We start from the raw sequence: 25,611 nt of genomic DNA on the forward strand, positions 1-25,611 counted from the left end.
ACAAGAGGACTGACTCTTCTTACTGTCTATGTTTTGAACCATTCCTGTGACCCTAGTGATAGATTTCGATGCTTCACTCCAGGTTTACTATATCCCTTGGACCTTCTTATTGACGATAAAACACAGAAATTGCATCGGAATTAAATAGAAAAAGCACAATGCCGACTTAAGTACAAGAAGACTGACTCTTCTTACTGACTATGTTTTGAACCATTCCTGTGACACTAGTTATAGATTCCGATGCTTCACTTCAGGTATGCTGTATAACTTGGACCTTCTAATTGACGATGAAACACAGAATTTGCATCGGAATTAAATACAAGAGGCACAATGCCGACTTACGTACCAGAAGACTGACTCTTCCCACTGTCTATGTTTTGAACCATTCCTGTGACACTAGTTATAGATTCCGATGCTTCACTTCAGGTTTACTGTATCCCTCTGACCTTATTGCCGATGAAACACAGAAATTGCATCGGAATTAAATACAAAAGGCACAATACCGACTTAAGGACAAGATGTCTGACTCTTCTTACTGACTATGTCTTGAACCATTCCTGTTACACTAGTTATAGATTCCGATGCTTCACTTCAGGTTTACTGTTTCCCTGGGACCTTCTTATTGACGATGAAACAAAGAAATTGCATCGGATTTAAATAAAAAAGGCACAATGCCGACTTAAGTATGAGATGACTGACTCTTCCTACTGTCTATGTTTTGAACCATTTCTGTGACACTAGATATAGAGTCCGATGCTTCACTTCAGGTTTACTGTATCCCTTGGACCTTCTTATTGACGATGAATCACAGAAATTGCATTGGAATTAAATACAAAAGGCACAATGCGGACTTAAGGACCAGACGACTGACTCTTCTTACTGACTATGTTTTGAACCATTCCTGTGACACTTGTTATAGATTCCAATGCTTCACTTCAGGTTTACTGTATCCCTCTGACCTTTTTATTGACGATGAAACACAGAAAATGCATTGGAATTAAATACAAGAGCCACAATGCCGACTTAAGTACAAGAAGACTGACTCTTCGTACTGTCTATGTTTGGAACCATTCCTGTGACACTAGTTATAGATTCCAATGCGTCACTTCAGGTTTACTGTTTCCCTTGGACCTTCTTATTGACGATGAATCACAGAAATTGCATCGGAATTAAATAGAAAAAGCACAATGCCGACTTAAGTACAAGAAGACTGACTCATCTTACTGCCCATATTTTGAACCATTCCAGTGACACTAGTTATAGATTCCGATGCTTCACTTCAGGTTTACTGTATGCCTTGGACCATCTTATTGACGATGAAACACTGATTTTGCATCGGAATTAAATACAAAAGGCACAATGCCGACTTAAGTACAAGAAGACTGACTCTTCGTACTGCCTTTGTTTTGAACCATTTCTATGACACTAGTTGTGGATTCCGATGCTTCACTTCAGGTTTACTGTATCCCTCTGACCCTCTTATTGACGATGAAACACAGAAATAGCATCGGAATTAAATACAAAAGTCACAATGCTGACTTAAGTACAAGAAGAATGACTCTTCTTACTGTATATGTTTGAACCATTCCTGTGACACTAGTTATAGATTCCGATGCTACAATCCAGGTTTACTGTATCCCTTGGACCTTCTTATTGACGATGAAACACAGAAATTGCATCGGAATTATATACAAAAGGCCCAATGCCGACTTAAGTACAAGAAGACTGACTCTTCTTCCTGACTATGTTTTGAACCATTCCTGTGACACTAGTTATAGATTCCGATGCCTCACCTCTGGTTTACTGTATCCCTCTGACCTTCTTATTGACGATGAAACACAGAAATTGCATCGGAATTAAATAGAACAGGCACAATGCCGAATTAAGTACAAGATGACTGACTCTCCTTACTGTCTATCTTTTGAACCTTTCCTGTGACACTTGTTATAGATTCCGATGCTTGACTCCAGGTTTACTGTATCCCTTGGACATTCTTATTGACGATGAAACACAGATATTGCATAGGAAATAAATAGAAAAGGCACAATGCCGACTTAAGTACAAGAAGACTGACTCTTCTTACTGATTATAGTTTGAACCATTCCTGTGACACTAGTTATAGATCCCGATGCTTTACGTCAGGTTTACTGTATACCTTGGACCTTCTTATTGACGATTAAACACAGAAATTGCTTCGGAATTTTATACAAAAGGCACAATACCGACTTAAGTACAAGAAGACTGACACTCCGTACTGCCTATGTTTTGAACCATTCCTGTGACACTAGTTGTGGATTCCGATGCTTCACTTCAGGTTTACTGTATGCCTCTGACCTTCTTATTGACGATGAAACACAGAAATTGCATCGGAATTAAATACAAAAGGCAACAATGCCAACTTAAGGACAAGAAGACTGACTCTTCTTACTGACTATGCTTTGAACCATTCCTGTGACACTAGTTACAGATTCCGATGCTTCACTTCAGGTTTACTGTATCCCTTGGACCTTCGTATTGACGATGAAACACAGAAATTGCATCGGATTTAAATACAAAAGGCAAAATGCCGACTTAAGTACACAAACACTGACTCTTCTTACTCTCAATGTTTTGAACCATACCTGTGACACTAGTTATTGATTCCGATGCTTCACTTCAGGTTTACTGTATCCCTCTGACCTTCTTATTGACGATGAAACACTGAAATTGCATCGGAACCAAATAGAATAGGCACAATGTCGACTTAAGTACAAGAGGACTGACTCTTCTTACTGTCTATGTTTTGAACCATTCCTGTGACCCTAGTGATAGATTTCGATGCTTCACTCCAGGTTTACTATATCCCTTGGACCTTCTTATTGACGATAAAACACAGAAATTGCATCGGAATTAAATAGAAAAAGCACAATGCCGACTTAAGTACAAGAAGACTGACTCTTCTTACTGACTATGTTTTGAACCATTCCTGTGACACTAGTTATAGATTCCGATGCTTCACTTCAGGTATGCTGTATAACTTGGACCTTCTAATTGACGATGAAACACAGAATTTGCATCGGAATTAAATACAAGAGGCACAATGCCGACTTACGTACAAGAAGACTGACTCTTCCCACTGTCTATGTTTTGAACCATTCCTGTGACACTAGTTATAGATTCCGATGCTTCACTTCAGGTTTACTGTATCCCTCTGACCTTATTGCCGATGAAACACAGAAATTGCATCGGAATTAAATACAAAAGGCACAATACCGACTTAAGGACAAGATGTCTGACTCTTCTTACTGACTATGTCTTGAACCATTCCTGTTACACTAGTTATAGATTCCGATGCTTCACTTCAGGTTTACTGTTTCCCTGGGACCTTCTTATTGACGATGAAACAAAGAAATTGCATCGGATTTAAATAAAAAAGGCACAATGCCGACTTAAGTATGAGATGACTGACTCTTCCTACTGTCTATGTTTTGAACCATTTCTGTGACACTAGGTATAGAGTCCGATGCTTCACTTCAGGTTTACTGTATCCCTTGGACCTTCTTATTGACGATGTATCACAGAAATTGCATCGGAATTAAATACAAAAGGCACAATGCGGACTTAAGGACCAGACGACTGACTCTTCTTACTGACTATGTTTTGAACCATTCCTGTGACACTTGTTATAGATTCCAATGCTTCACTTCAGGTTTACTGTATCCCTCTGACCTTTTTATTGACGATGAAACACAGAAAATGCATTGGAATTAAATACAAGAGCCACAATGCCGACTTAAGTACAAGAAGACTGACTCTTCGTACTGTCTATGTTTGGAACCATTCCTGTGACACTAGTTATAGATTCCAATGCGTCACTTCAGGTTTACTGTTTCCCTTGGACCTTCTTATTGACGATGAATCACAGAAATTGCATCGGAATTAAATAGAAAAAGCACAATGCCGACTTAAGTACAAGAAGACTGACTCATCTTACTGCCCATACTTTGAACCATTCCAGTGACACTAGTTATAGATTCCGATGCTTCACTTCAGGTTTACTGTATCCCTTGGACCATCTTATTGACGATGAAACACTGATTTTGCATCGGAAATAAATACAAAAGGCACAATGCCGACTTAAGTACAAGAAGACTGACTCTTCTTACTGTCTACGTTTTGAACCAATCCTGTGACACTAGTTGTAGATTCTGATGCTTCACTTCAGGTTTACTGTATCCCTTGGACCTTCTTATTGACGATGAAACACAGAAATTACATCGGAATTAAATACAAAAGGCACAATGCCGACTTAAGAACAAGAACACTGACTCTTCCTACTGTCTATGTTTTGAACCATTCCTGTGACACTAGTTATAGGTTCCGCCGCTTCACTTCAGGCTTACTGTATCCCGTGTACCGTCTTATTGACGATGAAACACAGAAATTGCATCGGAATTAAGTACAAAATGCACAATGCCGGCTTAAGTACATGAAGACCAACTCTTTTTATTGACAATGATTTGAACCATTCCTGTGATACTAGTTATAGATTCCGATACTTCACTTCGGGTTTGCTGTATCCCTTGGACATTCCTATTGACGATGAAACACTGAAATTGCATCGGAATTAAATACAAAATGCACAATGCCGACTTAATTATAAGAAGACTGACTCTTCTTACTGACTATGTTTTGAACCATTCCTGTGACACTCGTTATAGATTACGATGCTTCACTCCAGGTTTACCATATCCCTTGGACCTTCTTATTGACGATGAAACACAGAAATTGCTTCGGAATTAAATACAAAAGGCACAATGCCGACTTAAGGATAAGAAAACTTACTCTTCTTACTGACTATGTTTGAACCATTCCTGTGACACTAGTTACAGATTCCGACGCTTCACTTCATGTTTACTGTATCTCTCTGACCTTCTTATTGACTATGAAACTCAGAAATAGCATCGGAATTAAATACAAAAGGCACAATGCCGACTTAAGTACAAGAAGACTGACTCTTCTTACTGTCTATGTTTTGAATCATTCCATTGACACTAGTTACAGATTCCGATGCTTCACTCCAGGTTTACTGCATCCCTTGGACCTTCTTATTGATGATGATACACAGAAATTGCATCGGAATTAAATAGAAAAGGCACAATGCCGACGTAAGTACAAGAAGACTGACTTTTCTTACTGACTACGTTTTTAACCATTCCTGTGACACTAGTTATAGATTCCGATGCTTCACTTCAGGTTTACTGTATCCCTTGGACCTTCTTATTGACGATGAAACACAGAAATAGCATCGGAATTAAATACAAAAGGCAAAATGCCGACTAAAGTTGACGAAGACTGACTCTTCTTACTGTCTATGTTTTGAACCATTCCTGTGACACTAGTTATAGATTCCTATGCTACACTCCAGGTTTACTGTATCCCTTGGACCTTCATATTGACGATGATACACAGAAATTGCATCGGAATTAAATACAAAAGAGACACTGCCGACTTAAGTACAAGAACACTGACTCTTCTTCCTGACTATGTTTTGAACCATTCCTGTGACACTAGTTATATATTCCGATGCTTCACCTCAGGTTTACTGTATCCCTCTGACCTTCCTATTGACGTGAAACAAAGATTGCATCGGAATTAAATAGAAAAGGCACAATGCCGACTTAAGTACAAGAAGACTGACTCTTCATACTGTCTATGTTTGAACCTTTATTGTGACACTTGTTATAGATTCCGATGCTTCACTTCAGGTTTATTGTATCCCTCTGACCTTCGTATTGACGATGAAACACAGAAATTGCATCGGAATTAAATAGAAAAGGCACAATGTCGACTTAAGTACAAGAGGACTGACTCTTCTTACTTGTTTTGAACCATTCCTGTGACTCTAGTGATAGATTCCGATGCTTCACTCCAGGTTTACTGTATCCCTTAGACCTTCTTATTGACGATGAAACACAGAAATTGCATAGGAATTTAATACAAAAGGCACAATGCCGACTTAAGTATAAGAAGACTGACTCTTCTTACTGACTATGTTTTGAACCATTCCTGTGACACTAGGTATAGATTCCGATGCTTCACTTCAGGTTTCTGTATACCTTGGACCTTCTTATTGACGATGAAACACAGAAATTGCATCGGAATTATATACAAAAGGCACAATGCCGACTTAAGTACAAGAAGACTGACTCTTCGTACTGCCTATGTTTTGAACCATTTCTGTGACACTAGTTGTGGATTCCGATGCTTCACTTCCGGTTTACTGTATCCCTCTGACCTTCTTATTGACGATGAAACACAGAAATTGCATCGGAATTAAATACAAAAGGCACAATGCCAACTTAAGGCCAAGAAGACTGACTCTTCTTACTGACTATGTTTTGAACCATTCCTGTGACACTAGTTATAGATTCCGATGCTTCACTTCAGATTTACTGTATCCCTTGGACCTTCGTATTGACGATGAAACACAGAAATTGCATCGGATTTAAATACAAAAGGCAAAATGCCGACTTAAGTACACGAAGACTGACTCTTCTTCCTGTCTATGTTTTGAACCATTCCTGTGACACTAGTTATAGATTCCGATGCTTCACTTCAGGTTTATTGTATCCCTCTGACCTTCTTATTGACGATGAAACACTGAAATTGCATCGGAATTAAATAGAAAAGGCACAATGTCGACTTAAGTACAAGAGGACTGACTCTTCATACTGTGTATGTTTTGAACCATTCCTGTGGCCCTAGTTTTAGATTTCGATGCTTCACTCCAGGTTTACTGTATGCCTTGGACTTTCTTATTGACGATGAAACACAGAAATTGCATCGGAATTAAACAGAAAAATCACAATGCCGACTTAAGTACAAGAAGACTGACTCTTCTTACTGACTATGCTTTGAACCACTCCTGTGACACTAGTTATAGATTCCGATGCTTCACTTCAGGTATACTGTATCCCTCTGACCATCTTATTGACGATGAAACACAGAAATTGCATCGGAATTAAATACAAAAGGCACTATGCCGACTTAAGGACAAGAAGTCTGACTCTTCTTACTGACTATGTTTTGAACCATTAATGTGACACTAGTTTTGGATTCCGATGCTTCACTTCAGGTTTACTGTATCCCTCTGACGTTCTTATTGACGATGAAACACTGAAATTGCATCGGAATTAAATACAAAAGCCACAATGCCGACGTAAGTACAAGAAGACTGATTCTTCGTACAGTCTATGTGTGGAACCATTCCTGTGACACTAGTTATAGATTCCGATGCTTCACTTCGGGTTTACTGTTTCCCTTGGACCTTCTTATCGACGATGAAACACAGAAATTGCATCGGAATTAAATACAAAATGCACAATGCCGGCTTAAGTACATGAAGACCAACTCTTTTTATTGACAATGATTTGAACCATTCCTGTGATACTAGTTATAGATTCCGATACTTCACTTCGGGTTTGCTGTATCCCTTGGACATTCCTATTGACGATGAAACACTGAAATTGCAACGGAATTAAATACAATATGCACAATGACGACTTAAGTATAAGAAGACTGACTCTTCTTACTGACTATGTTTTGAACCATTCCTGTGACACTCGTTGTAGATTACGATGCTTCACTCCAGGTTTACTATATCCCTTGGACCTTCTTATTGACGATGATACACAGAAATTGCATCGGAATTAAATAGAAAAGGCACAATGCCGACGTAAGTACAAGAAGACTGACTTTTCTTACTGACTACGTTTTGAACCATTCCTGTGACACTAGTTATAGATTCCGATGCTTCACTTCAGGTTTACTGTATCCCTTGGACCTTCTTATTGACGATGAAACACAGAAATAGCATCGGAATTAAATACAAAAGGCAAAATGCCGACTTAAGTTTACGAAGACTGACTCTTCTTACTGTCTATGTTTTGAACCATTCCTGTGACACTAGTTATAGATTCCTATGCTACACCCCAGGTTTACTGTAACCCTTGGACCTTCTTAATGACGATGATACACAGAAATTTTATCGGAATTAAATACAAAAGGCACACTGCCGACTTAAGTACAAGAAGACTGACTCTTCTTCCTTACTATGTTTTGAATCATTCCTGTGACACTAGTTATATATTCCGATGCTTCACCTCAGGTTTACTGTATCCCTCTGACCTTCCTATTGACGTGAAACAAAGATTGCATCGGAATTAAATAGAAAAGGCACAATGCCGACTTAAGTACAAGAAGACTGACTCTTCATACTGTCTATGTTTGAACCTTTATTGTGACACTTGTTATAGATTCCGATGCTTCACTTCAGGTTTATTGTATCCCTCTGACCTTCGTATTGACGATGAAACACAGAAATTGCATCGGAATTAAATAGAAAAGGCACAATGTCGACTTAAGTACAAGAGGACTGACTCCTCTTACTTGTTTTGAACCATTCCTGTGACTCTAGTGATAGATTCCGATGCTTCACTCCAGGTTCACTGTATCCCTTAGACCTTCTTATTGACGATGAAACACAGAAATTGCATAGGAATTTAATACAAAAGGCACAATGCCGACTTTAGTATAAGAAGACTGACTCTTCTTACTGACTATGTTTTGAACCATTCCTGTGACACTAGGTATAGATTCCGATGCTTCACTTCAGGTTTCTGTATACCTTGGACCTTCTTATTGACGATGAAACACAGAAATTGCATCGGAATTATATACAAAAGGCACAATGCCGACTTAAGTACAAGAAGACTGACTCTTCGTACTGCCTATGTTTTGAACCATTTCTGTGACACTAGTTGTGGATTCCGATGCTTCACTTCAGGTTTACTGTATCCCTCTGACCTTCTTATTGACGATGAAACACAGAAATTGCATCGGAATTAAATACAAAAGGCACAATGCCAACTTAAGGACAAGAAGACTGACTCTTCTTACTGACTATGTTTTGAACCATTCCTGTGACACTAGTTATAGATTCCGATGCTTCACTTCAGATTTACTGTATCCCTTGGACCTTCGTATTGACGATGAAACACAGAAATTGCATCGGATTTAAATACAAAAGGCAAAATGCCGACTTAAGTACACGAAGACTGACTCTTCTTCCTGTCTATGTTTTGAACCATTCCTGTGACACTAGTTATAGATTCCGATGCTTCACTTCAGGTTTATTGTATCCCTCTGACCTTCTTATTGACGATGAAACACTGAAATTGCATCGGAATTAAATAGAAAAGGCACAATGTCGACTTAAGTACAAGAGGACTGACTCTTCTTACTGTGTAGGTTTTGAACCATTCCTGTGGCCCTAGTTTTAGATTTCGATGCTTCACTCCAGGTTTACTGTATGCCTTGGACTTTCTTATTGACGATGAAACACAGAAATTGCATCGGAATTAAACAGAAAAATCACAATGCCGACTTAAGTACAAGAAGACTGACTCTTCTTACTGACTATGCTTTGAACCACTCCTGTGACACTAGTTATAGATTCCGATGCTTCACTTCAGGTTTGCTGTATAGCTTGGACCTTCTTATTGACGATGAAACACAGAAATTGCATCGGAATTAAATACAAGAGGCACAATGCCAACTTACGTACAAGAAGACTGACTCTTCCCACTGTCTATGTTTTGAAGCATTCCTGTGACACTAGTTTTGGACTCAGATGGTTCACCTCAGGTTTACTGTATCCCTCTGACGTTCTTATTGACGATGAAACACAGAAATTGCATCGGAATTAAATACAAAAGGCACAATGCCGACTTAATTACAAGAAGACTGACTCTTCCTAATGTCTATGTTTTGAACCATTCCTGTGACACTAGTTATAGATTCCGATGCTTCACTTCAGGTATACTGTATCCCTCTGACCATCTTATTGACGATGAAACACAGAAATTGCATCGGAATTAAATACAAAAGGCACTATGCCGACTTAAGGACAAGAAGTCTGACTCTTCTTACTGACTTTGTTTTGAACCATTAATGTGACACTAGTTTTGGATTCCGATGCTTCACTTCAGGTTTACTGTATCCCTCTGACCTTCATATTGACGATGAAACACTGAAATTGCATCGGAATTAAATACAAAAGCCACAATGCCGACGTAAGTACAAGAAGACTGATTCTTCGTACAGTCTATGTGTGAAACCATTCCTGTGACACTAGTTATAGAATCCGATGCTTCACTTCGGGTTTACTGTTTCCCTTGGACCTTCTTATCGACGATGAAACACAGAAATTGCATCGGAATTAAATACAAAATGCACAATGCCGGCTTAAGTACATGAAGACCAACTCTTTTTATTGACAATGATTTGAACCATTCCTGTGATACTAGTTATAGATTCCGATACTTCACTTCGGGTTTGCTGTATCCCTTGGACATTCCTATTGACGATGAAACACTGAAATTGCATCGGAATTAAATCCAATATGCACAATGACGACTTAAGTATAAGAAGACTGACTCTTCTTACTGACTATGTTTTGAACCATTCCTGTGACACTCGTTGTAGATTACGATGCTTCACTCCAGGTTTACTATATCCCTTGGACCTTCTTATTGACGATGATACACAGAAATTGCATCGGAATTAAATAGAAAAGGCACAATGCCGACGTAAGTACAAGAAGACTGACTTTTCTTACTGACTACGTTTTGAACCATTCCTGTGACACTAGTTATAGATTCCGATGCTTCACTTCAGGTTTACTGTATCCCTTGGACGTTCTTATTGACGATGAAACACAGAAATAGCATCGGAATTAAATACAAAAGGCAAAATGCCGACTTAAGTTTACGAAGACTGACTCTTCTTACTGTCTATGTTTTGAACCATTCCTGTGACACTAGTTATAGATTCCTATGCTACACTCCAGGTTTACTGTATCCCTTGGACCTTCTTATTGACGATGATACACAGAAATTTTATCGGAATTAAATACAAAAGGCACACTGCCGACTTAAGTACAAGAAGACTGACTCTTCTTCCTTACTATGTTTTGAATCATTCCTGTGACACTAGTTATATATTCCGATGCTTCACCTCAGGTTTACTGTATCCCTCTGACCTTCCTATTGACGTGAAACAAAGATTGCATCGGAATTAAATAGAAAAGGCACAATGCCGACTTAAGTACAAGAAGACTGACTCTTCTTACTGTCTATGCTTTGAACCTTTATTGTGACACTTGTTATAGATTCCGATGCTTCACTTCAGGTTTATTGTATCCCTCTGACCTTCGTATTGACGATGAAACACAGAAATTGCATCGGAATTAAATAGAAAAAGCACAATGTCGACTTAAGTACAAGAGGACTGACTCTTCTTACTTGTTTTGAACCATTCCTGTGATTCTGGTGATAGATTCCGATGCTTCACTCCAGGTTTACTGTATCCCTTAGACCTTCTTATTGACGATGAAACACAGAAATTGCATAGGAATTTAATACAAAAGGCACAATGCCGACTTAAGTACAAGAAGACTGACTCTTCTTACTGACTATGTTTTCAACCATTCCTGTGACACTAGGTATGGATTCCGATGCTTCACTTCAGGTTTCTGTATACCTTGGACCTTCTTATTGACGATGAAACACAGAAATTGCATCGGAATTATATACAAAAGGCACAATGCCGACTTAAGTACAAGAAGACTGACTCTTCGTACTGCCTATGTTTTGAACCATTTCTGTGACACTAGTTGTGGATTCCGATGCTTCACTTCAGGTTTACTGTATCCCTCTGACCTTCTTATTGACGATGAAACACAGAAATTGCATCGGAATTAAATACAAAAGGCACAATGCCAACTTAAGGACAAGAAGACTGACTCTTCTTACTGACTATGTTTTGAACCATTCCTGTGACACTAGTTATAGATTCCGATGCTTCACTTCAGATTTACTGTATCCCTTGGACCTTCGTATTGACGATGAAACACAGAAATTGCATCGGATTTAAATACAAAAGGCAAAATGCCGACTTAAGTACACGAAGACTGACTCTTCTTCCTGTCTATGTTTTGAACCATTCCTGTGACACTAGTTATAGATTCCGATGCTTCACTTCAGGTTTATTGTATCCCTCTGACCTTCTTATTGACGATGAAACACTGAAATTGCATCGGAATTAAATAGAAAAGGCACAATGTCGACTTAAGTACAAGAGGACTGACTCTTCTTACTGTGTATGTTTTGAACCATTCCTGTGGCCCTAGTTTTAGATTTCGATGCTTCACTCCAGGTTTACTGTATCCCTTGGACTTTCTTATTGACGATGAAACACAGAAATTGCATCGGAATTTAACAGAAAAATCACAATGCCGACTTAAGTACAAGAAGACTGACTCTTCTTACAGACTATGCTTTGAACCACTCCTGTGACACTAGTTATAGATTCCGATGCTTCACTTCAGGTTTGCTGTATACCTTGGACCTTCTTATTGACGATGAAACACAGAAATTGCATCGGAATTAAATTCAAGAGGCACAATGCCAACTTACGTACAAGAAGCCTGACTCTTCCCACTGTCTATGTTTTGAAGCACTCCTGTGACACTAGTTTTGGACTCAGATGGTTCACTTCAGGTTTACTGTATCCCTGTGACGTTCTTATTGACGATGAAACACAGAAATTGCATCGGAATTAAATACAAAAGGCACAATGCCGACTTAATTACAAGAAGACTGACTCTTCCTACTGTCTATGTTTTGAACCAGTCCTGTGACACTAGTTATAGATTCCGATGCTTCACTTCAGGTATACTGTATCCCTCTGACCATCTTATTGACGATGAAACACAGAAATTGCATCGGAATTACATTCAAAAGGCACTATGCCGACTTAAGGACAAGAAGTCTGACTCTTCTTACTGACTATGTTTTGAACCATTAATGTGACACTAGGTATAGATTCCGATGCTTCACTTCAGGTTTACTGTATCCCTCTGACGTTCTTATTGACGATGAAACACTGAAATTGCATCGGAATTAAATACAAAAGCCACAATGCCGACGTAAGTACAAGAAGACTGATTCTTCGTACAGTCTATGTGTGGAACCATTCCTGTGACACTAGTTATAGATTCCGATGCTTCACTTCGGGTTTACTGTTTCCCTTGGACCTTCTTATCGACGATGAAACACAGAAATTGCATTGGGAATGAAATACAAAAGGCACAATGCCGACTTAAGTATGAGATGACTGACTCTTCCTACTGTCTATGTTTTGAACCATTTCTGTAACACTTGTTATAGAGTCCGATGCTTCACTTCAGGTTTACTGTATCCCTTGGACCTTCTTATTGACGATGAATCACAGAAATTGCATCGGAATTAAATACAAAAGGCACAATGCCGACTTAAGGACAAGAAGACTGACTCTTCTTACTGACTATGTTTTGAACCATTCCTGTGACACTAGTTATAGATTCCGATGCTTCACTTCAGGTTTACTGTATCCCTCTGACTTTATTGCCGATGAAACACAGAAATTGCATCGGAATTAAATACAGAAGGCACAATGCCGACTTAAGGACAAGATGACTGACTCTTCTTACTGACTATGTTTGAACCATTCCTGTGACACTAGTTATTGATTCCGATGCTTCACTTCAGGTTTACTGTATCCCTCTGACGTTCTTATTGACGTAGAAACTCGGAAATTGCTTCGGAATTAAATACAAAATGCACAATGCCGACTTAAGTACAAGAAGACAGACTCTTCCTCTTGTCTATATTTTGAACTATTCCAGTGACACTAGTTATAGATTCCGATGCTTCACTTCATGTTTACTGTATCCCTTGGACCTTCTTATTGTAGATGACACACAGAAATTGCATCGGAATTAAGTACAAAATGCACAATGCCGGCTTAAGTACATGAAGACCAACTCTTTTTATTGACTATGTTTTGAACCATTCCTGTGACACTCGTTATGGATTACGATGCTTCACTCCAGGTTTACTATATCCCTTGGACCTTCTTATTGACGATGAAACACAGAAATTGCTTCGGAATTAAATACAAAAGGCACAATGCCGACTTAAGGATAAGAAAACTTACTCTTCTTACTGACTATGTTTGAACCATTCCTGTGACACTAGTTACAGATTCCGACGCTTCACTTCATGTTTACTGTATCTCTCTGACCTTCTTATTGACTATAAAACTCAGAAATAGCATCGGAATTAAATACAAAAGGCACAATGCCGACTTAAGTACAAGAAGACTGACTCTTCTTACTGTCTATGTTTTGAATCATTCCATTGACACTAGTTACAGATTCCGATGCTTCACTCCAGGTTTACTGCATCCCTTGGACCTTCTTATTGACGATGATACACAGAAATTGCATCGGAATTAAATAGAAAAGGCACAATGCCGACGTAAGTACAAGAAGACTGACTTTTCTTACTGACTACGTTTTGAACCATTCCTGTGACACTAGTTATAGATTCCGATGCTTCACTTCAGGTTTACTGTATCCCTTGGACCTTCTTATTGACGATGAAACACAGAAATAGCATCGGAATTAAATACAAAAGGCAAAATGCCGACTTAAGTTTACGAAGACTGACTCTTCTTACTGTCTATGTTTTGAACCATTCCTGTGACACTAGTTATAGATTCCTATGCTACACTCCAGGTTTACTGTATCCCTTGGACCTTCTTATTGACGATGATACACAGAAATTGCATCGGAATTAAATACAAAAGGCACACTGCCGACTTAAGTACAAGAAGACAGACTCTTCTTCCTGACTATGTTTTGAACCATTCTTGTGACACTAGTTATATATTCCGATGCTTCACCTCAGGTTTACTGTATCCCTCTGACCTTCCTATTGACGTGAAACAAAGATTGCATCGGAATTAAATAGAAAAGGCACAATGCCGACTTAAGTACAAGAAGACTGACTCATCTTACTGTCTATGCTTTGAACCTTTATTGTGACACTTGTTATAGATTCCGATGCTTCACTTCAGGTTTATTGTATCCCTCTGACCTTCGTATTGACGATGAAACACAGAAATTGCATCGGAATTAAATAGAAAAGGCACAATGTCGACTTAAGTACAAGAGGACTGACTCTTCTTACTTGTTTTGAACCATTCCTGTGACTCTAGTGATAGATTCCGATGCTTCACTCCAGGTTTACTGTATCCCTTAGACCTTCTTATTGACGATGAAACACAGAAATTGCATAGGAATTTAATACAAAAGGCACAATGCCGACTTAAGTACAAGAAGACTGACTCTTCTTACTGACTATGTTTTCAACCATTCCTGTGACACTAGGTATGGATTCCGATGCTTCACTTCAGGTTTCAGTATACCTTGGACCTTCTTATTGACGATGAAACACAGAAATTGCATCGGAATTATATACAAAAGGCACAATGCCGACTTAAGTACAAGAAGACTGACTCTTCGTACTGCCTATGTTTTGAACCATTTCTGTGACACTAGTTGTGGATTCCGATGCTTCACTTCAGGTTTACTGTATCCCTCTGACCTTCTTATTGACGATGAAACACAGAAATTGCATCGGAATTAAATACAAAAGGCACAATGCCAACTTAAGGACAAGAAGACTGACTCTTCTTACTGACTATGTTTTGAACCATTCCTGTGACACTAGTTATAGATTCCGATGCTTCACTTCAGGTTTATTGTATCCCTCTGACCTTCTTATTGACGATGAAACACTGAAATTGCATCGGAATTAAATAGAAAAGGCACAATGTCGACTTAAGTACAAGAGGACTGACTCTTCTTACTGTGTATGTTTTGAACCATTCCTGTGGCCCTAGTTTTAGATTTCGATGCTTCACTCCAGGTTTACTGTATCCCTTGGACTTTCTTATTGACGATGAAACACAGAAATTGCATCGGAATTTAACAGAAAAATCACAATGCCGACTTAAGTACAAGAAGACTGACTCTTCTTACTGACTATGCTTTGAACCACTCCTGTGACACTAGTTATAGATTCCGATGCTTCACTTCAGGTTTGCTGTATACCTTGGACCTTCTTATTGACGATGAAACACAGAAATTGCATCGGAATTAAATTCAAGAGGCACAATGCCAACTTACGTACAAGAAGACTGACTCTTCCCACTGTCTATGTTTTGAAGCATTCCTGTGACACTAGTTTTGGACTCAGATGGTTCACTTCAGGCTTACTGTATCCCTGTGACGTTCTTATTGACGATGAAACACAGAAATTGCATCGGAATTAAATACAAAAGGCACAATGCCGACTTAATTACAAGAAGACTGACTCTTCCTACTGTCTATGTTTTGAACCAGTCCTGTGACACTAGTTATAGATTCCGATGCTTCACTTCAGGTATACTGTATCCCTCTGACCATCTTATTGACGATGAAACACAGAAGTTGCATCGGAATTACATTCAAAAGGCACTATGCCGACTTAAGGACAAGAAGTCTGACTCTTCTTACTGACTATGTTTTGAACCATTAATGTGACACTAGGTATAGATTCCGATGCTTCACTTCAGGTTTACTGTATCCCTCTGACGTTCTTATTGACGATGAAACACTGAAATTGCATCGGAATTAAATACAAAAGCCACAATGCCGACGTAAGTACAAGAAGACTGATTCTTCGTACAGTCTATGTGTGGAACCATTCCTGTGACACTAGTTATAGATTCCGATGCTTCACTTCGGGTTTACTGTTTCCCTTGGACCTTCTTATCGACGATGAAACACAGAAATTGCATCGGAATTAAATACAAAAGGCACAATGCCGACTTAAGGACAAGAAGACTGACTCTTCTTACTGACTATGTTTTGAACCATTAATGTGACACTAGGTATAGATTCCGATGCTTCACTTCAGGTTTACTGTATCCCTCTGACGTTCTTATTGACGATGAAACACTGAAATTGCATCGGAATTAAATACAAAAGCCACAATGCCGACGTAAGTACAAGAAGACTGATTCTTCGTACAGTCTATGAGTGGAACCATTCCTGTGACACTAGTTATAGATTCCGATGCTTCACTTCGGGTTTACTGTTTCCCTTGGACCTTCTTATTGACGATGAAACACAGAAATTGCTTCGGAATTAAATACAAAAGGCACAATGCCGACTTAAGGATAAGAAAACTTACTCTTCTTACTGACTATGTTTGAACCATTCCTGTGACACTAGTTACAGATCGCGACGCTTCACTTCATGTTTACTGTATCTCTCTGACCTTCTTATTGACTATGAAACTCAGAAATAGCATCGGAATTAAATACAAAAGGCACAATGCCGACTTAAGTACAAGAAGACTGACTCTTCTTACTGTCTATGTTTTGAATCATTCCATTGACACTAGTTACAGATTCCGATGCTTCACTCCAGGTTTACTGCATCCATTGGACCTTCTTATTGACGATGATACACAGAAATTGCATCGGAATTAAATAGAAAAGGCACAATGCCGACGTAAGTACAAGAAGACTGACTTTTCTTACTGACTACGTTTTGAACCATTCCTGTGACACTAGTTATAGATTCCGATGCTTCACTTCAGGTTTACTGTATCCCTTGGACCTTCTTATTGACGATGAAACACAGAAATAGCATCGGAATTAAATACAAAAGGCAAAATGCCGACTTAAGTTTACGAAGACTGACTCTTCTTACTGTCTATGTTTTGAACCATTCCTGTGACACTAGTTATAGATTCCTATGCTACATTCCAGGTTTACTGTATCCCTTGGACCTTCTTATTGACGATGATACACATAAATTTAATCGGAATTAAATACAAAAGGCACACTGCCGACTTAAGTACAAGAAGACTGACTCTTCTTCCTGACTATGTTTTGAATCATTCCTGTGACACTAGTTATATATTCCGATGCTTCACCTCAGGTTTACTGTATCCCTCTGACCTTCCTATTGACGTGAAACAAAGATTGCATCGGAATTAAATAGAAAAGGCACAATGCCGACTTAAGTACAATAAGACTGACTCTTCTTACTGTCTATGCTTTGAACCTTTATTGTGACACTTGTTATAGATTCCGATGCTTCACTTCAGGTTTATTGTATCCCTCTGACCTTCGTATTGACGATGAAACACAGAAATTGCATCGGAATTAAATAGAAAGGGCACAATGTCGACTTAAGTACAAGAGGACTGACTCTTCTTACTTGTTTTGAACCATTCCTGTGACTCTAGTGATAGATTCCGATGCTTCACTCCAGGTTTACTGTATCCCTTAGACCTTCTTATTGACGATGAAACACAGAAATTGCATAGGAATTTAATACAAAAGGCACAATGCCGACTTAAGTACAAGAAGACTGACTCTTCTTACTGACTATGCTTTGAACCATTCCTGTGACACTAGGTATGGATTCCGATGCTTCACTTCAGGTTTCTGTATACCTTGGACCTTCTTATTGACGATGAAACACAGAAATTGCATCGGAATTATATACAAAAGGCACAATGCCGACTTAAGTACAAGAAGACTGACTCTTCGTACTGCCTATGTTTTGAACCATTTCTGTGACACTAGTTGTGGATTCCGATGCTTCACTTCAGGTTTACTGTATCCCTCTGACCTTCGTATTGACGATGAAACACAGAAATTGCATCGGAATTAAATACAAAAGGCACAATGCCAACTTAAGGACAAGAAGACTGACTCTTCTTACTGACTATGTTTTGAACCATTCCTGTGACACTAGTTATAGATTCCGATGCTTCACTTCAGATTTACTGTATCCCTTGGACCTTAGTATTGACGATGAAACACAGAAATTGCATCGGATTTAAATACAAAAGGCAAAATGCCGACTTAAGTACACGAAGACTGACTCTTCTTCCTGTCTATGTTTTGAACCATTCCTGTGACACTAGTTATAGATTCCGATGCTTCACTTCAGGTTTATTGTATCCCTCTGACCTTCTTATTGACGATGAAACACTGAAATTGCATCGGAATTAAATAGAAAAGGCATAATGTCGACTTAAGTACCAGAGGACTGACTCTTCTTACTGTGTATGTTTTGAACCATTCCTGTGGCCCTAGTTTTAGATTTCGATGCTTCACTCCAGGTTTACTGTATCCCTTGGACTTTCTTATTGACGATGAAACACAGAAATTGCATCGGAATTTATCAGAAAAATCACAATGCCGACTTAAGTACAAGAAGACTGACTCTTCTTACTGACTATGCTTTGAACCACTCCTGTGGCACTAGTTATAGATTCCGATGCTTCACTTCAGGTTTGCTGTATACCTTGGACCTTCTTATTGACGATGAAACACAGAAATTGCATCGGAATAATATTCAAGAGGCACAATGCCAACTTACGTACAAGAAGACTGACTCTTCCCACTGTCTATGTTTTGAAGCATTCCTGTGACACTAGTTTATGACTCAGATGGTTCACTTCAGGTTTACTGTATCCCTGTGACGTTCTTATTGACGATGAAACACAGAAATTGCATCGGAATTAAATACAAAAGGCACAATGCCGACTTAATTACAAGAAGACTGACTCTTCCTACTGTCTATGTTTTGAACCAGTCCTGTGACACTAGTTAGAGATTCCGATGCTTCACTTCAGGTATACTGTATCCCTCTGACCATCTTATTGACGATGAAACACAGAAATTGCATCGGAATTACATTCAAAAGGCACTATGCCGACTTAAGGACAAGAAGTCTGACTCTTCTTACTGACTATGTTTTGAACCATTAATGTGACACTAGGTATAGATTCCGATGCTTCACTTCAGGTTTACTGTATCCCTCTGACGTTCTTATTGACGATGAAACACTGAAATTGCATCGGAATTAAATACAAAAGCCACAATGCCGACGTAAGTACAAGAAGACTGATTCTTCGTACAGTCTATGTGTGGAACCATTCCTGTGACACTAGTTATAGATTCCGATGCTTCACTTCGGGTTTACTGTTTCCCTTGGACCTTCTTATCGACGATGAAACACAGAAATTGCATTGGGAATTAAATACAAAAGGCACAATGCCGACTTAAGTATGAGATGACTGACTCTTCCTACTGTCTATGATTTGAACCATTTCTGTGACAATTGTTATAGAGTCCGATGCTTCACTTCAGGTTTACTGTATCCCTTGGACCTTCTTATTGACGATGAATCACAGAAATTGCATCGGAATTAAATACAAAAGGCACAATGCCGACTTAAGGACAAGAAGACTGACTCTTCTTACTGACTATGTTTTGAACCATTCCTGTGACACTAGTTATAGATTCCGATGCTTCACTTCAGGTTTACTGTATCCCTCTGACTTTATTGCCGATGAAACACAGAAATTGCATCGGAATTAAATACAGAAGGCACAATGCCGACTTAAGGACAAGAAGACTGACTCTTCTTACTGACTATGTTTGAACCATTCCTGTGACACTAGTTATTGATTCCGATGCTTCACTTGAGGTTTACTGTATCCCTCTGACGTTGTTATTGACGTAGAAACTCGGAAATTGCTTCGGAATTAAATACAAAATGCACAATGCCGACTTAAGTACAAGAAGACTGACTCTTCTTCCTGTCTATATTTTGAATTATTCCAGTGGCACTAGTTATAGATTCCGATGCTTCACTTCATGTTTACTGTATCCCTTGGACCTTCTTATTGTCGATGACACACAGAAATTGCATCGGAATTAAATACAAAAGGCACAATGCCGACTTAAGTACAAGAAGACCGACTCTTCTTACTGTCTATGTTTTGATCCATTACTGTGACTCTAGTTATAGATTCCGGTGCTTCACTCCAGGTTTACTGTATCCCTTGGACATACTTATTGACGATGAAAAACAGAAATTGCATCGGAAATAAATACAAAGGGCACAATGCCGACTTAAGGACAAGAAGACTTAATCGTCTTACTGACTATGTTTTGAACCATTCCAGTGACACTAGGTATAGATTCCGATGCTTCACTTCAGGATTCTGTATACCTTGGACCTTCTTATTGACGATGAAACACAGAAATTGAATCGGAATTAAATACAAAATTCACAATGCCGACTTACGTACAAGAAGACTGACTCTTCCTACTGTCTATGTTTTGAACCGTTCCTGTGACACTAGTTTTGGATTCCGATGCTTCACCTCAGGTTTACTGTATCCCTCTGACCTTCTTATTGACGAAGAAACACAGAAATTGTATCGGAATTAAATAGAAAAGGCACAATGCCGACGTAAGTACAAGAAGACTGACTCTTCTTACTGTCTATGTTTTGAACCTTTCCTGTATCACTTGTTATAGATTCCGATGCTTCACTCCAGGTTTACTGTATCCCTTGGACCGTCTTATTGACGATGAAACACTGTTATTGCATCGGAATTAAATAGAAAAGGCACAATGCCGACTTAAGTACAAGAAGACTGACTCTTCTTACTGACTATGTTTTGAACCTTTCCTGTAACTCTTGTTATAGATTCCGATGCTTAACTCCAGGTTTACTGTATCCCTTGGACCTTCTTATTGACGATGAAACACAGATATTGCATCGGAATTAAATAGAAAAGGCACAATGCCGACTTAAGTACAAGATGACTGACTCTTCTTACTGATTATAGTTTGAACCATTCCTGTGACACCAATTATAGATTCCGATGCTTTACGTCAGGTTTACTGTATACCTTGGACCTTCTTATTCACGATGAAACACAAAAATTGCATCGGAATTATATACAAAAGGCACAATGCCGACTTAAGTACAAGAAGACTGACTCTTCGTACTGCCTATGTTTTGAACCATTCCTGTGACACTAGTTGTGGATTCCGATGCATCACTTCAGGTTTACTGTATCCCTCTGACCTTATTGCCGATGAAACACAGAAATTGCATCGGGATTAAATACAAATGGCACAATCCCGACTTAAGGACAAGAAGTCTGACTCTCCTTACTGACTATGTTTTGAACCATTCCTGTGACACTAGTTATAGATTCCGATGCTTCACTTCAGGTTCACTGTATCCCTCTGACGTTCTTATTGACGATGAAACACTGAAATTGCATCGGAATTAAATACAAAAGCCACAATGCCGACTTAAGTACAAGAAGACTGTTTCTTCGTACTGTCTATGTGTGGAACCATTCCTGTGACACTAGTTATAGATTCCGATGCTTCACTTCAGGTTTACTGTTTCCCTTGGACCTTCTTATTGACGATGAAACACAGAAATTGCATCGGAATTAAATATAAAAGGCTCAATGCCGACTTAAGTATGAGATGACTGACTCTTCCTACTGTCTATGTTTGAACTATTTCTGTGACACTAGTTATAGAGTCCGATGCTTCACTTCAGGTTTACTGTATCCCTTGGACCTTCTTATTGACGATGAATCACAGAAATTGCATCGGTATTAAATACAAAAGGCACAACGCCGGCTTCAGGACAAGAAGACTGACTCTTCTTACTGACTATGTTTTGAACCATTCCTGTGACACTTGTTGTAGATTCCGATGCTTCACTTCATGTTTACTGTATCCCTCTGACCCTCTTATTGACGATGAAACACAGAAATTGCATTGGAATTAAATACAAGGCACAATGACTCTTCTTACTGTATATGTTTGAACCATTCCTGTGACACTAGTTATAGATTCCAATGCTACACTCCAGGTTTACTGTATCCCTTGGACCTTCTTATTGACGATGAAACACAGAAATTGCATCAGAATTAAATACAAAAGGCACAATGCCGACTTAAGTACAAGAAGACCGACTCTTCTTACTGTCTATGATTTGATCCATTATTGTGACTCTAGTTATAGATTCCGTAGCTTCACTTCATGTTTACTGTATCCCTCTGCACCTCTTATTGCCGATGAAACACGGAAATTGCATCGGAATTAAATACAAAAGGCACAATGCCGACTCAAGTACAAGAAGAGTGACTCTTCTTATTGTATATGTTTGAACCATTCCTGTGACACTAGTTATAGATTCCGATGCTTCACTTCAGGTTCACTGTATCCCTCTGACCTTCTTATTGACGGTGAAACACGGAAATTGCATCGGAATTAAATACGAAAGGCACAATGCCGATGCAAGTACAAGATGACGGTCTCTTCTTACTGACTATGGTTTGAACCATTCCTGTGACGCTAGTTATGGATTCCGATGCTTCACTTCAGGTTTACTGTATCCCTCTGACGTTCTTATTGACGATGAAACACAGAAATTGCATCGGAATTAAATAAAAAAGGCACAATGCCGCATTAAGTACAAGAAGAATGACTGTTCTTACTGTCTATGTTTTGAACTAATCCTGTGACACTAGTTGTAGATTCCGATGCTTCACTTCAGGTTTACTGTATCCCTTGGACCTACGTATTGACGATGAAACACAGAAATTGCATCGGAAATAAATACAAAAGGCACAATGCCGACTTAAGTACAAGAACACTGACTCTTCCCACTGTCTATGTTTTGAACCATTCCTGTGGCACTAGTTATAGATTCCGACGCTTCACTTCAGGTTAACTGTATCCCTTGTACCTTCTCATTGGCGATGAAACACAGAAATTGCATCGGAATTAAATACAAAGGGCAAAAGACCGACTTAAGTACAAGAAGACCGACTCTTCTTACTGTCTATGATTTGAACCTTTCCTGTGACACTTGTTATAGATTCCGATGTTTCACTCCAGGTTTACTGTATCCCTCTGACCCTCTTATTGACGATGAAACACAGAAATTGCATTGGAATTAAATACAAAAGGCACAATGCTGACTTAAGTACAAGAAGACTGAATCTTCTTACTGTATATGTTTGAACCATTCCTGTGACACTAGTTATAGATTCCAATGCTACACTCAAGGTTTACTGTATCCCTCGGAACTTCTTATTGACGATGAAACACAGAAATTGCATCGGAATTAAATGCAAAAGGCACAATGCCGACTTAAGTACAAGAAGACTGACTCTTCTTCCTGACTATGTTTTGAACCATTCCTGTGACACTAGTTATAGATTCCGGTGCTTCACCTCAGGTTTACTGTATCCCTCTGACCTTCTTATCACGATGAAACACGGAAATTGCATTGGAATTAAATACAAAAGGCACAATGCTGACATAAGTACAAGAAGACTAACTCTTCTTACTGTATATGTTTGAACCATTCCTGTGACACTAGTTATAGATTCCAATGCTACACTCCAGGTTTACTGTATCCCTTGGACCTTCTTATTGACGATGAAACACAGAAATTGCATAGGAATTAAATACAAAAGGCACAATGCCGACTTCAGGACAAGAAGACTGACTCTTCTTCCTGACTATGTTTTGAACCATTCCTGTGACACTAGTTATAGATTCCGGTGCTTAACCTTAGGTTTACTGTATCCCTCTGACCTTCTTATTACGATGAAACACGGAAATTGCTTCGGAATTAAATAGAAAAGGCACAATGCCGACTTAAGTACAAGAAGACCGACTCTTCTTACTGTCTATGTTTTGAACCTTTCCTGTGACATTTGTTATAGATTCCGATGCTTCACTCCAGGTTTACTGTATCCCTTGGACCTTCTTATTAACGATGAAACACAGGAATTGCATCGGAATTAAATACAAAAGGCACAATGCCGACTAAAGTACAAGAAGACTGACTCTTCTTCCTGACTATGTTTTGAACCATTCCTGTGACACTAGTTATAGATTCCGGTGCTTCACCTCAGGTTTACTGTATCCCTCTGACCTTCTTATTGACGATGAAACACAGAAATTGCATCGGAATTATATACAAAAGGCACAATGCCGACTTAAGTACAAGAAGACTGACTCTTCTTACTGTCTATGTTTTGAACCTTTCCTGTAACACTTGTTATAGATTCCGATGCTTCACTCCAGGTTTACTGTATCCCTTGGACCTTCTTATTGACGATGAAACACAGATATTGCATCGGAATTAAATAGAAAAGGCACAATGCCGACTTAAGTACAAGAAGACTGACTCTTCTTACTGATTATAGTTTGAACCATTCCTGTGACACCAGTTATAGATTCCGATGCTTTATGTCAGGTTTACTGTATACCTTGGACCTTCTTATTGACGATGAAACACAGAAATTGCATCGGAATTATATACAAAAGGCACAATGCCGACTTAAGTACAAGGAGACTAACTCCTCCTACTGCCTATGTTTTGAACCATTCCTGTAACACTAGTTATAGATTCCGATGCTTCACTTCAGTTTACTGTATCCCTCAGACCTTATTGCCGATGAAATACGGAAATTGCATCGGAATTAAATACAAAAGCCACAATGCCGACTTAAGGACAAGAAGTCTGACTCTTCTTACTGACTATGTTTTGAACCATTCCTGTGACACTAGTTATAGATTCCGATGCTTCAGTTCAGGTATACTGTATCCCTCTGACGTTCTTATTGACGATGAAACACTGAAATTGCATCGGAATTAAATACAAAAGCCACAATGCCGACTTAAGTACAAGAAGACTGATTCTTCGTACTGTCTATGTGTGGAACCATTCCTGTGACACTAGTTATAGATTCCGATGCTTCACTTCGGGTT

This window comes from Schistocerca serialis, chromosome 8 (assembly GCF_023864345.2).
Source record: "Schistocerca serialis cubense isolate TAMUIC-IGC-003099 chromosome 8, iqSchSeri2.2, whole genome shotgun sequence".
NCBI classification, from domain to species: domain Eukaryota; kingdom Metazoa; phylum Arthropoda; class Insecta; order Orthoptera; family Acrididae; genus Schistocerca; species Schistocerca serialis.